This window comes from Rhea pennata, chromosome Z, assembly GCF_028389875.1.
Source record: "Rhea pennata isolate bPtePen1 chromosome Z, bPtePen1.pri, whole genome shotgun sequence".
Lineage (NCBI taxonomy): Eukaryota > Metazoa > Chordata > Aves > Rheiformes > Rheidae > Rhea > Rhea pennata.
In genome coordinates, this window is record NC_084702.1 from 76310201 (window position 1) to 76325772 (window position 15572).

The following is a 15572-nucleotide window of genomic DNA, read 5'->3' on the forward strand; positions in this document are numbered from 1 at the left end:
CAGAGTGGTCAAAGAGCAGGTCACAGTGTTTTTAATTTCTTTAAGAACTATATAAAAATCCAGCAAAAGGCAAGATTACCAAAAGAAAAAGTGACTAAGTGTGATTTTATCCTTGCATTATTTTCCTTGTATTCATTTTTCATTAAACCACTATGAATAATGTATATTCTAATATGTATATGCTCATTCCATATTTTGTGGGGGGAGGTATATCCAAGCTTCAATTAGATTTACAAAAAAAAAGGTCTTAAAGCCTTAAATAGAAATTCAAAGTGAACTTGGTATCAAAACCTTAAAACAATACTACTGCTACAAGTTGGGGCGAGGGGAGGTTTTATTTTAGAGGATCAATGATGAATCACTGATGAAAGACACTATTTTTACAAGTGGCACTTCCACAGAACATGATTAATTAATACTCGCTATGATTTCCGCATTTTAAGTTTTTTTTCTTTAATAATTATATTACCACACTAAATTCAGAGAGAAAATGCAATGTCTGGATTTAAGTCATATAAACAACAGTTTTAGGCACAAAGTAGTTTTATCCTAAACTTAAAAATCCATTTACAGTGAGATGTAAAAACAGCTACTACTACTTGAACCCAAAAGACAATTATTACCATCTAGTAAAAAATAAATAATTAAATAAACAAACTGAATGCTGAACTAAGTTATGGTATTTTACACTGCTCTAGAAAAACTGTTTACTACAGGTTCTGGCATAGCATCAATGGAAATAAATTGAAAGATGAAGAACTTCTGAGGAAAACAAGTCTAACTGAGTTAAGCTATGAAGGCAGATAGGTGGCTTTTGACAGCTGGTGAAAATGGCTGTCTTTCAGTCACCAAAGCCCTTGATCTTCTGTGAATTATTTAAAGTTGATCCCAGAAACAGAGAAAGACCACTGTAAGCTTTGACCAACACTGTCATCAAGATGTTTTGTTCAGATGATCTTCTCATCTTTCTACATGAGGAACTCAAGGGAGGTTAAGGGATCGTCAATGGTTTATGATCAGGTAACTGCCAAAAACAGATCTAGCTACAACATGTAACAGTGAGGACAAGTGATGACAAAAAGACAGACCATATTGTTACAGGCTGAATATAATAATCAAAAGAATCATGATTTTTTTGTTGTTTTTCTATTTAATTTCTGCAATCATTTAGAAATAGTTTCTCTGTTAAGCTTTTATTTTTTACCTTCATATTTGCCAGTTGGATCAATCTAACAAGACCAAATTAGCAAATTAAGGTTACCTTTGTAAGAACCCCCTGCTACTACTCTATTTCTATTGATTAGAAGTATTCCTAGTAGATACTGATGGCTATTAATTTGCAATTCTAGGATAGAATGACAGTTATTTCAAGTAACAGAAGTAAAACTGGCAAATTATTATCTACCATAAATAGAGTAACCTTGGAAAGTTGTAGAGCCCTAAAACGCACATCACAAAGACAACTCTCTGGATGAAAAAAGATCTGGTATTAATGAGCAACAGAGAGCCATCAGTCTTCCTGATAGATGGACATAGATTAATCTGCTGTTCAGTGGTTCATAGCAAATCATGGAATGTCTACCTTTCTCTACACTAAAAATGCTACTCCCTTTACTTGTCAGCTTTTTGTCTTAAACATAGATTAATCTCTTCCTTCTTTTGGTGGTAAACTCATTCTATCTTTGCTGAACTGTAGTAACTGCCTCCTATTTTTATTTTACTGTACTTTGCACTAAAACTTTCATCGAGTAGGAGACATTGTTGGTTTGTTCTGCAGTTTATTTTAAAGGGTTTATTTTAAGAAAGTAAGGGTCAGTTTTACTGTATTTTGAAAAGAAACAATGACATCTGCATTTTTCAATAGTTCTCATACATACTTTTTTAAAAAAATACCTTCTCCAGCTTGTTTGGCTATGCAACTGGCATTTTCTCTGCATCGTGTCAGTCAGATCCCGAAAAGTAGGGGTAAAACTATGGAATACAACTGAAAACTGTCTTTTCTCAGTTTTATCTTGGGTTTTGTACAAAATATTGTCAGATTGAAGTTGCCAGTACTCTAGAGGATTCTTTGATTTTCCATTGACAATTAAACCCGATCTCTTTAGAATGAATCCATATTATTCCCTGCTCATATAACATTACTAAAAATTAATTTTCAATGAACTAAATATGGTTTTTATTTCTACCTATTTAACTCTTCTGGATTTTGATCATTCTAAATGATATATACACTTGTAGTGTATATACCACTGTTTTGAAATTTTTTTCAAAGAACTGTGTGATCACTAATGAACTACCCTTGTCAAAATGTAATAAGAAATTTTGTCCATGCTTTATTCCAGCAGTTGCTATTGCCTGTTGATGCCTACTTGGCTTTTGTCAAACTTCTTTCCCTATTGCAATCCTAATTGTGAGAATGTTCCTTATGTATGAAGTAGATACATGAAATCTACCTGAATGGTTAATGCATAACATGTGACACTGATCTAATATCTCTGTCTTAAACATGATTTGTGCCTAAGCAAAACCACCATCTTTTGGAAAGATAGGGTCAAATTATCCAACATTTTAGTTATGTCTACTACCTAAAAAGGGAATAACGCATCAACAAATAGTGACATTTATTGTAATTTGCAGCCTGCATATGGGAACATATGGACCAAGGTGAGAATTAACTTTTCTTCAAAGCTTGTAGGATTTTTTCCAACTAAAAACTAGGTTATAACCAAATGACTTTTTTAAAAAGGGACGATATCTATCTTCCAAGTATGCTTTAATAATTAGTTTAGAAAAAAGTAACTCCAAAATGAACAGTTTTACCTATTAGGTGATATATCCATGAAAAGTAAAAATGAAAATGGAAGGAGGAGGGGGAACTATAAAAACATTGCAGAAATCAATTTTCTGTACTAGCTTCGAAGTTAATCACATCAACATACTAAAGGATTTTCCTATGATTATGTCAAAAGCAAGCACAGTTTGCTTTTCTCTTTACGTTTGAAAGTACATTACGGTTCTGTGACAATACGCAGGTCAAATAATTATTTTGTGCCATTGCTCTTTCATTTATTTCTTCACTGCCTTTGCCTGCTTTAAGCAATTCTGAGAAAGACCATTCTCTCTGTGCATAAAGTTCTACCATGCCTGATAATTGTCTCTCTTTCACAATTTTAACTCTTCAGTTTCCTATCATCCCCTAAAGATAACTATGGTAACAATACAGTACACAAAAGGATATTCCATTGTCCTTGTGAACACTTGAAATTAGAGAAATGTCCAGCTGAAGCTGAAATATCTGTGAACATGCAATATCAGCAGACTGAACAGCATTTATGGCACACATTGAAGAATTTATAACTGGATCTGGCACTCAGACTGTCCAGCACTGTCAGACTTCCTGCATAGCATCTTAATCTCACTGCTTCGTCTCTCCAACAGTAAGTGTAGCACTATTAGATGTCACAGCCACAAAACAACAATGAAAATAGAATGCTGAGAAAAATATAGGTCAGAGAGAACAGTGGAGTTGTTCTTTACCTGTTCTATTCATTGTACAATTAATAATTTGTATGATTTGAAAGCACATGATACAAAATCACTTATAACTATCAACTCTTTCTGTTTTGCTTTATTATTAGATAAAGCCAAAAGAGGTTTTCTTTTTCCCCCAGTATATACTGAAACCTAAGAAAATACAGTAAGAAGGGGAGAACCTGTTATTTTTCAATTGTTAAATAAAAATAAAATTAATTTTTTCTTGAATTAAAAAAGGAGATTTGTCAAAAATTTCTGTATTTATCTACCATGTCCAAATATCATGTTAGGGAGCACTCAGTTATGAGAAGCAATGAGTTCCATACAGTTCTCATCAGGCCCTTAGAGCCTTATAACGCCTTTCACATTATACTCCTATGCATAATATTCTGATAACCATTTCTTTGCTGTGTAGCCCTATAGCAAATCAGAGTGAAAAATACTTTAAAGCTATATCACCATCCCTCGGGAAAGCTCTATCAAAATTTTATTGTTTTCTATTCTTGTAATTCAAATCACTATATGCAGTATGATGGACTCCCAGTATGGTCATTTTAAGCATTCAGTGAGTAATTTCTCAAAGTATCAGAACAGAAATACCTGCTAAAATATTTATAGACCTTTACTGCCTTACTGATAGAGGCAAGATTCATACTGTAAGTGTTAATACAACAGTGGATTTAACAGAACAAGGTTTCAGTTTCTTTAAGGGAGTCTTGTAATGCTTTCTTACAATGGTTTGAATGACTTTCTGTGTTATTTATAATCTGTAAAGTAAAATATGCTTCACACTGATAACAGTAGAGCTCTAACAGCTAAGGATTTTGCCAGTAACTTAAACCCTAGAAACAATCCTCTTCGAGCCTTTATTGCCAATGCTCATGAACGGCCTACTCTTTGCTCACATGGCTAACAACCCTGTTAAGGATTATAAAATTCTGACTGTTACACTAAACAACTCCTGATATCAACCACTGGAGCAGTAAATAACCTCAAATTTGCCAAACTCTCTAGACCTGAAAACTTTTTCAGGAATCACTTTGTCACATATATGCTTGTGGATGACAAATAATTTAGAAATACATGGTATCTTTCCTTAGAATAGAAGTAGCTGAGAGCCAAAGATTCCAGAAATCATTGTCAGTCTAATACTCTACATTCTTAGAAATATCAGTGAATGTAAGAGAAATCTGCCTGTCATTTTCGCCAACAAAAATAGTCTCAACTATTGATCACCAACTTTGTTATTTTTTAGATTACAGAAAGATTAGCTACCTCTTCTTCCTTCCTTCTTCTTCTTACTTGTTGTTAAGACTTGCATCAAGATGTAAGGACATACAAGGCTACTTCAAGTCAGTCCTAAACGCGTCTCGATGTGTGGGGCTGTTTCTGCCCCCAGTGCAGGACTTTACATTTGACTGTTGAAATCCACAAGGTTGCTATGAGCCCACTCCTCAAGTCTGCTGAAATCTCTCTGATTGGCAGCCCTACCCTCCAACATACCAAACAGTCTCTCTAATTTGGTGACATCTGTAAACCTGGTGAGGTCATATTCCATCCTATCATCCAGGCGATAGACCTTAAACAGTATTTTTCCCAGTAATGGTCCTGAGGAACGCCATTCCTAACTGACAGACAGTTAACATTGTTTACCACAAGCAACAACCCTTTAAATCTGACAGTCCAGTCAGTTTTTCATCCATCTTGTGGTTCTCCATGCAGTCCATATCTCCTCAACTTGACTAGAGAGATACCACAGGAGACTGCCAGAAGCTTGGCAAGGCAAACCTCTTACACCTCTTGTCCACAGAGTCTGTCACTTCAAAACAAATCAGGTTGGTCTAGCCTAATTTAATGGTAAAACATGCTGGCTTGTTCTGAGTAACTTTATTGTCCCTTCATGTGCCTGGAAATGGGCTGGAAAATTGCTCCCAGGAACAGAGATGATATCAGATATCTTTAGATATCTGAATCCTTCTTCTTGCCTTTTTGGGATATAGGTTTAATACTTGCCTTTTTCAATCACCACAGACCCTCCTCAGTTACCATAACTCTTCCGGATGACCCCAAAGAGCATCATGATGACATAAGGCAGGTTCTTCAACCCATCCTATCTGGTCTTAAGAGCTCCCATTTGTCTGTGTTAACTAAGTCATCTTTATCCTCCTCTGCTCTGGGTAGTATCTCTCCCCTAAATTTTGCGACTATACAAATAGACCTGGGAAGCCTAGGAGCAGATTATGCTAACAAGACTGAGGCAAAGAAGATACTGAGTACCTCAGCAATGTCCTTCATCATTAAATCACATGGCCCCATACAGCACTGAACCTTTGGTCCTCCTTTTTGCTGCCAGCACATATGTAGAAGCCCTTCTTTTTTTGCTCTTCATATACTTCTCCCATTTCAACTCCTGCCAAACTTTGGTCTTCCTTAATTCCATCCCTGCATGTCTAGATGATGCTTATGCATTCCCCTTTGGTTGTCCATCCCTGCTTCCACTTCCTTGATTTTTTTTTTTTTTTTTTTTTTTTTTTGTGTGTGTGTGATCTCAATCTAGAATTCTCTGATCAGACAAGCTGGCTTCTTGTCATTCTATTTACCAGCAGTTCAAGATGGGTAGTTCTTGGGCTTTGACATGATTGTCCTTGACAATCAACCAACTCTTCTGGGTCCTCCTGTCCTTCAGAAGAGCTTCCCTAAGAATTCTGTCTACCAGTTCACTTAGCAAGCACAAGTCTGCTTCCCTGAATTCCTAGGTTCTACTCTATTCTACTACTCAGTTTCCTCACTTCCCTCAAGTTTTTAAACTCTTCTCTAATTTGTCACTGCAGACAAGATTGCCACTCACTATCACATCCCTGATCAATTCTTTCTTATTTATGAGTAGCAGTACGAATCTGGCTCCACGGCTCATTAGACTTCTGTACTTCTGAGAAAATGCAAGAATTTGGGAAAATGTGGTTGCAACCTAGTTGCTTGTGTATCTTCTTTAGTCCTCAATGTTACCACTATCATCACACAATTCCTATACTTTTTTCCTATAGCCTATTAAGTCCTCTTTTCTATCTCACACAAACCTATTCAAGAAGTAAACCGGGTGTTTCTGGACTGCAGTTTAAAATGCCTACAAATCCTCTTGGGCATTCTGTTTTATATACCTTCAGTTTTATAAGCTTCCAAGACAACCATTCCTATTCCATATACTGCCACTATCTACATCTTAGTTGACACTACTACGCCTATTTTCTGCTGCCAAACTTCAAGCAAATGGTTCCAAAATTCACAGACTCCTTAGTTTTTCCTTAGTATCCGATCTCATTTTTTTTTCTATGTTGTCATTCTCTTCAGGTACAGTAGTTTCCATAATGATTATTTTTATCTGTTTTATTACCATACCCTTCGCTATCTTTTTAACGGCATCAATGACTTATCAGCACATAAACTTAATGCATTTAAATGCTTTTAGATTGATTTGTTCTATAGATATATTTAAATTCTGTGTACACAGAAGCACCTTTGAAATGCTAACCTTACTGGTAAGATAAACAAAGCCCAACTTCTTGGCTTTCCACACTCTAAATGCTTCCCTGTTTATGGCTTCTTTCCTACCCTGAAGCTGTTACTCATTGCCAGAAGATACAGACATGAATCCTGTCAGTGACACTGTTGCACAGAAATCCAGAATTGAAAACAGAAAAATATGCCATATATTCTTGACAGGTTGAACTATTATCACAAACTGTGATAATAAACACATAATTTCCTGGAGTTTACCCACAATAACGCAGAACATAAAATTGGTGAAAAGAGAGGTTATGCACTAAATTGCTGCAAGGAAAGGGATGGTTTAAAGAGAATCATAATTTTTTGGAGATATTTTGGAAGTGTTTCTTCTGACACATCACGTTATGATGTTACACATCTTTTGGCATTAGTCACATCATCACTTCTCACATGGAGAAACACGTTTGACACAACACAATGTGACATGTCCAAAGTAATATATCATCTGTAAAATAAGACTCATATGTGCTTTCTGATCTCAAAACTACAGCTTCTTCCTTTAGATTTAAAAGATCTGTTTTTCTGCATCTTTTCCCTTCAGAGATTCTCTTCTGACCTATCAGTTCAGAAATAGTTCCCCAAATGCCTTCCACATCACTATCCAGAATAGAGCAGGATTGCGTGAACGTATTCACTGCATCAATGGCAGACAGTTGTGTGTAAGAGGGGTAGAAAGCGGGTTTTTGTTTTTCTGTTTATTTTGTATGGTAGTTGTAGTTTTTAGTTTTTGAATGATCCCAGTATGAACTCTTCTTCTATCTTAAGACCTGCAACTTTAAATTACAACTGAAGGCTGAGAACATTTGGTAGCTGTATTCATTTTTTCCACTGAATAAAAGGGTATAAAAATGATACATTCAATTCCAGTCTCTGACATTGCATGGCTGAAGTTAGAGCTTGTCTTATTCTGGAGATTAAATCATGACATTTCTTGTAATAACAGAAGCATAAAGAAAACAAAATATAGTAAATCTTCTAAGGAATGGCTGATCCTCTACTAAATGTTAATTTTTTTCGAAAGAGGAACCAAGTTCCACAGTCTAATCAGCATAGATTACAATGTTTAAAAAATGAAGTCCTCACCAGAAATCTAGGTGCTAAGCTTCACAAAAAAATCTGTAATGGGAAGCATCTACAACTACATGAAGCCTTGTTTCTTGGCCTAATAGGACTACAATGTAAAGGAATACAACAGCTCACCACAGCCCTCCCAAAAAGTTGGAGACTCCTGGTCTGTACTCTACAGAATCTTTTGTTACAGATAACCTATATAAAAGTCATCAAAAGCAGCAAACAGTTCCTGGCATGATAGAATTTATCTGAAGATGCAAGAACAAGCTGACTCTTTGATATTAACACTGAATGGACAATATTTCCATTTGTAAATTTGTATGTTCACTATACTGGATAAGATTCAATCTACCTAGGAATGATAAATCCTTAAATTTCAGACTACAGCCAAAAGAGCTCCACTGTAGTGCAGTATATGAAAACACAGCTGCTGCTATTATTATTTTTAGAGGTATTTAAAATTAGTATTATGAAAGAAAATGCAGAGACAGCATTTGCTGTCATCACGTCCTGGAGTATAATGCAGCAAGCTAGTATGTTCTTAAGCACCGAGACTTCAAGGAAGAATGATGCTGAAGGCAAGAAGGAAAGAAAGAGAAAAATATCAAGAAAGAAGAAAGGCATACAGCTTGGGAGAAAAATCACAGAATTGTAAAAAGAGTTGAGAATCTGCTCTTATTTTGCACCAGCTTTATTTTAGACTTACTCCAGTTTTATAGCATTACGCATCAGAATCATATACAAGCGCTTGATTTTAAAGTGGAATACTTAAAATCAAAACAGCCTCATCCTTGCCAATTTGTGCCCTGAGGCTTGTAGGTGGCTGTGTGGGTATAAGTGGCGCTAAGAGGCAGAGAGATTTCAAAAAACATGTTTCTATATTGCAAAGAGTGATTAATTCTTATTGAGTAGATGCTACTTCACTTAGCCTGATAATATTGTGTTTCTTGGTTGCTAGGAAGAGGGAGGAAAAAGGCTATTAAAAACAAGTAAGCATCTAGCTTGGTAACTCAAGATATCGTCCCACTTTATGAAATTACGCTGACATTCTCTTCTGCAATAAAGAAAAAACAATGCCTTTTCCAATTCATGTAATAATATTGATTTTTTCCCCTTTTTTACGTAGAGCTGGCTCTTCAAAGTTGTAGCAGCAGAGTATTACTCATCTCAACCAAGTACAGAGCTTAATCACTTGGAACAGATCCAAATCATATAAAACACACCCAGTTTTTCACCTAAACCAACAGGCAACTCTGGAACATCTTGAAAAAAAAAGATACACGGTCACACCAAATAATTTCTTAAACTATTATCTGTATGTTAGAATCTCTTAGCTCTTAGGCTGTCTTCCAAACTGTGCAATCAGGAGTGCTATTTTTTTTTCCTCCTTACATCACCTTTAAGAGAGCTAACCAAAACTTCATGCCTCAGCTCATTCCCAGGTAACTCTAATATTTATGCCCTGATATTTATGGTCACCTTCTTTTTCTGTGCAGCAAGAGTTTCCTACACAAACAAGCATGACTTCAACAAGCTCCTTCTAGCCCAATCCTCACCCCAACCCCCAGCCCTCATATACTATTTCTATCTGGACCTAATAACAAAAAGTTCAGTTCCCAGAGAAACTGTTTTGCCAAATCTACAATGGTCTTGAAGGGCCTTGCCTCAGGCACATAGATGGCCTCAGAAAGATTTGCAACATTTTTTCAGCTTTAAAACAGTCTTTCAACTGCAACAGACATAGTTAAAGTTATTCTTGAGATTTCTGAAGTACTACGGGCCAGGATCACAGTTTTCCTTTCTTAGAACAGCATATTCTGATGGTCCCTCACAGGCTAGCTAGCCTTCTCTGCAACCCACATCACCTGGATGATTCAATGCCCTCTCTTAGAAGTCAGTTTAACAGGTCAGTTTAGCAATTTAGCCTAACTTAATCCACCAGATAATGTATTTAGCTTGCCAAACTGGGCAGATCTCAGCTCTACCCTCACTTCCCCATCTTGGTCAAACATTTGTCAGCCAAGGGTCGCAAGTACCATGGCTACTAGTTGCACAGCCATTCAACAGGGAATAGGAGCACACAGCACCAACTGACTATAGATCTTGACTTTCTGACTCTGCTTGACAGGTAAACTATACAGAGCAATTCTTGGGAATTCTTTTATAGGTGAAATCGGAGAGAAGAAAGCTTGGGTTACTACAGTCAGAAGAGGAAATAGGTCTTGGGGAGGAACGAATACTATGTAATGGAAGAAGAGAATGATTTACTGGTCTGCCAGACAATGTAGAGAGCACTGAATAGGAAGAAACCACTAAAGTATTGATGTCAAGAACATTTTAAGCAACATGAGCGTATTAAATAAGATTCTTCTAACTAATTCCTACCCTTCTCCCATTGCAGTTTTAATACAAGTGCAATCATTCTTAGCCCTACAGTGTTGCAGTCCCTGCTGACCAGCAGTGACTGCTTAGCCATGGAGTTAGCAATCAGTGGGTGTAAGAACCAATGCATATGTCAGATAAACAAGTTACTACTGATCAGCTGCTTTGTGTGGCTGTGTTGGTTACAGCAAGTTGACTTATCGCTGAGGCAAAGTGCCTTTGATTGTTGCATGGGCAGCTTAAAGCTCAGTAATAGGTATGAGCTAGTACCTTGCACTGGTACACCATGCAATGAGCTGCGGTTTTAATATAGGAGGTGGCCTCTTCACTGTGGAGTGCTTATCTTTTCCAATGACAGGGTGTGCACCTTTATCAACATGAGGGATGGATACCCCAAAAGTTCTTTCCCCTCCCCTGTCATTTTTCTTTTTCCCAGGTCATTGTGTGGCATGTCCTTAACAGGAAATTGCCTGGAAGAATTTAAAGTTGTGATTCCAACCTTCATAAAATCTTGAGATTATTTTTAATGAAATATTTGAGATGGGGTATTTTTTTTCCCCTTGGGTCTTAAAGAGGAGAAAGTGTACTTAAGACGTTTCTCAAGTTATTCTCTGCAAGCAGAGGGGCTATAAATGTACCCTGAAATAATAATACGAAATAAAACGCTGTTGTGATCCATGAGAAGATCTTTATCTCAAGCAATGAAACTCCATGAACAAAATATCAAGTTGCACAAGATTTACTCTAATTTTCTAGGATTTTCTAACATGTTAGGGATGTTGAAGCCCATTTAAAAAAAGTCAGATACACCTATTTCTCAATATTATCATCCTTTTAAGGCTAAACTAATGCATACTAAGCAGATAAATGCAAAGAAGGTAATCAGCTTCACTTGAAAATCCTTGATAATTAGTGGATAGTGCCCCTTTGATTTTGGTGCACATTGAGTGGGACCTTAGAAGAGAACTGTAGTCTACAGAAGCAGTACAATGAACATACATGAAAATAACATTCATTTCTTAATAATGTCTTGAAATGCAAGTAAATTTGCGGTCTACTTGGGGTTTTTTATTGCAAAAGAACATTTCTAAAGATTTCATTTTTCTTATTAAATTTGACACTTCTCATTAAAACGTCGTGAATTTTCATGTTACAAAAATCAAACTGCTTTCAATTTTCCGAAGCACTTTGTGTTCTAAGATTTAAACGAAAATCTTTCACTGATGTGAACTGAATTGTTTTATCAGCACATTAAGACATTATAATTCTGCATCTTACAGACACAAGTAGAAACAGAACCCTGAACCTTCTGATCTTGTGTGGGGCCATGAAAACCACATTTTCTTCTTCCAACAAGACAGCTCTTTTCCTTAGCCTCTGGCTTTTCATTTTATCTGTTCTTAAGCATGAGGAAGATGATAAGCAATAATTAATCAGAAGAACATACCTGAATCTGAATACTCAAATTTACCAGCAGCCTTAAAACTAAGGCTCCAGCAGATCTTTATCACTTTCTATTATACGGACAGATCTCTCTGAGCAATGTGAACAGCTGTAGAGCAGTTTTAGCCTAAGAGTACCAGGTACTTGAACAACTAAAAATCTGTGTAGAGAAATGAGTTAAAATATGGATATCATCTCAAAACGGAAAAGCTCTTATCATTGTCTCAGCTCTTCAAGAATCTATTATAATAATTCCCACTGACTTCAGATAGGCCTACCTGACTAAAGAAGAGCTGATGATTGAAGTCTTCCCAGCTGCCAAGCTCAGCCACAAAGTCACTGATGACTTCAACAGATGGTCCTGCTTTTAGGCCATTGAAAACTTTATGAGCCATTTATCCTCCTTCAGGCAACTCATCATCTGAAATAAGGAACAGAATGATGCACTAATGTATTTTGTTACAAAATGCTTTGGGACATGTCTTTCCTGAGTGGCATTCAAACACCCTCAACTTGAATACAATTGCTATAGTCTAAAAAAATTAACAAAGTAAAAAAAATAAAGAAAAAGTAACAGAGAAGTGGTTTGAACAGTAAGGCAAATACAGTGATAGGAATTGTGTTCTTATCTGAAGAAAATTCAGGTTTGGATAATTTTGGAAAGAACTTTACTGATGCTTTGAGGGAACTCAACTCTTCTACTCTCCTTTTGTTTAATTTCATAGTCACAACAAACTATTCAGTAAACATCTTACTTCAAAAGTAGTCCCTGGGATTGAGCATAACTACATTTCTTGTCTGGAGTCAAGAGAGAATCACAGCAGAATTTTACATGAATTTTTCCATAGCATATTTTTTTTGCTGACACAAGGCAAATTTAATGAGAAGAACAAACTCTCTAATAATGTTTATACTTTATTATGATAAATGCTCCTTTGTGAAGCATGGATTTTTTTTACTTTCTTTCTTAAAAAAGCTCTGTGAAAGGCACCATCTCTTTAGGTCAATGATCTTTAAACACGTCATATAAATACAGTGCATGCTCTAGAAAAATCTGTGTGACAACACCTGGTGTCAGTTCTACAAAGGAGTTCAGTGCGGTTTTCCGGGCAGGATATTTTAATGAATAAGACTGTTATGTCCTTCCAATATGCACCTTAGTGTTTATGAGTGGTAATTCTGTCTAGTGTACAGAATAGAGGCCTCCCTGTGTTCTGGGCCCATAAGAAGTAGAGAGCTGTGCCCGAATTAATACTTATAAAGGGATTACTAAAACAGAAGTAAGAGAAGGGGGCACAAACTTATTTTTAATTAGTTCACTCATTATTTACCTTTCCTGCTACAACTATTTCATATTGTGGTAAGATTAAGAAATGCAATCAGTTGGTCCCTACACACTCATTCTTGCCATGCCAGCTACTTGGGCAAACAGGCGATCAAAAATAGTCTATAGCCTGTACAACATACTTACTTCATTCTCTTTCAAATCACATCTTAATTCATCCTTTCTAGTTGTAAAGAAGTTATTCTTCAAAAAGTGTATTGTAAACTTAGAGAGCTATACCACAGAATCTAATTTCTTTTCTGCTCTGTTCTGTGTTTTTCAGGTACTCTAAAACTCAGTATTATTTTAATTTAGGATGACTGTCCTGAAATCTTACTGAAAAAAACACATCCTGTAAATGTCCAGTTCTATATCATTAGTACTTTCGTTATGCTTATTATTACACCCTCTGCTGAACTCACAGCACTAGCTATTGGTAGATACAGGGGCATTTACAACTGTGCTGTAAATTTGTCGGCATTTACAACTCAGTGGGAAAACTCTGTGAATTTCAGTGAAACAACAAGAGCTTGTTAGTTATTGGTAGAATAGTTTAGTTTTAAGGTTATACTGAAATTTCAGGTCAGCATTTCAAGTCTGTATTTTCGTAAATAATTCATTTCCTATTATTGAGCATCTATGAAAAAAAGAAAGAAAAAAGGAACAACAGGTATAGCTCCAGTCTTGGATAAAAAAAATTCCAACATTATTCTATGTCTCTAGAGTATGTTTGTAATAGTGATATCCTAATTGAACTTGCTATATGGTTTCTGACAAGCTATTTATTGTCTTTTTTTTTCTTTCTGGACCAATAAAATTTTTATTCTAAACATTTGCTATTGAGTAATAGCAGCCTGCTGAGAGATCATTCCCACTGACGAAAGGCTGATTATTTCCATACTGTTGGTGTGACTAAGTATTTCACATTATTAAACCCTACCATTAGAGAGGAATCACAGATCCCTTTCTGACTTTAGATCATGGCATTTCAGTGACTGTGAGCCTGCTGAGCTTATTTTCTACAGAAAGGAAGTGGGAGTTCAGCTAAACATAAAAATAATTTGTCCAACAGCATTTAAAGGATAGATGAAGGTTATACTTACTTTCCTACTATTTTAGTAATTTTGTAATCTAGATTTCCTTGTGGGATCAGGCCCTTGGACAGAGAGGGACAGATCTATTGCTTTATTATTTCACTGAAAACCTAGTGTCATTCTATTTAGTTAACTTGACAAGACAACATTTAGTAGGTCTTGCATCTTATTCTTACACATTCTTGTCTTCAACCATCCTTCCTGTACTCGATTAGCTTTGTAAACATTCTTGTATTAAAATGATCATAAAAAAAATACCTCCTAAGGACATTTAAATTGTTGTTTCTAATCAGTGCATATAAGTAAGTACACAGAAATATCTCAGCAGGTTACTAGGTGTGTCATGAGATTTCTGGTTGTTATAGCCACTTCACTGAAGAACTTCTCTTTCAGTTTAGATATACAACTTAGAAATCCCCGTATAAGCAGGAGAAACAGTACTTTTAAGAAATTAGTGCGTTTCAGTTCTGTAGTAAAGTGCCCCTGTCTAACATGCTCTAGGTGACCCTGCTGAGCAGGGAGGTTGGACTAGATGATCTCCAGAGGTCCCTTCCAACCTTACTGATTCTACGATTCTATGATTCTATGAATATATCTCCTTAAAGGGTAATGACCTGACACAGTCCATTTTAGGCATGATAATTAGATGTATACACACTACGAAAAAGAATCTGAGAAGCTACAAAGAGTACACTAAGTTCGCTAGAGGACAAAATAAGATTTGGGGCCACAGGTTTATATTACTTCAATCATTTCAGTTTCAATTATCTGTTTAAATCTTCTGACACTCTAACCTCCTTTGAGAGGGAACACTGTTTTCAAATCCCAAAGGAGGATGAAAAGAAATGGACCTTTTTGTAAAGAGATTAGTTCAATTGATTTTGTGAGGGCCACTGAAGTTTAACTAACACGGAAGGTATCTCAGGAGTTTGCCCAGAAATCTTGACCCTGTGGTTGGTAAGTAATAATCAGGCCAAAGTCACCCACAGGAAACTTCCATGGCTCCTGCTTTACTCAATACCTCCAGGCCAATTCCTTCTACATCCCCTTTTCCACTTCCCTTTCCACTTTCACCTCATCGCAGAGCAAGTTGGATAAAAAACAGAAGTACAAATAGTAAAAAGAGGTAACCAGCCTAGACAGCTCCTGATAGCATAACT

The 15572-nt window shown here is 36.2% G+C and overlaps 1 protein-coding gene across 1 annotated transcript in view; it reads right to left on the reverse strand.

Moving 5' to 3' along the window:
• Nucleotides 1-12359, reverse strand: part of RIT2 (Ras like without CAAX 2) — a 215137-nt gene extending 202778 nt beyond the window's left edge. Inside the window, exon 1 of the mRNA XM_062599834.1 lies at nt 12273-12359. The gene's annotated coding sequence lies outside the window, so the exon portion shown is untranslated. The remainder of the gene's footprint in view (nt 1-12272) is intronic.
• Between the last annotated feature and the right edge of the window lie 3213 nt (nt 12360-15572).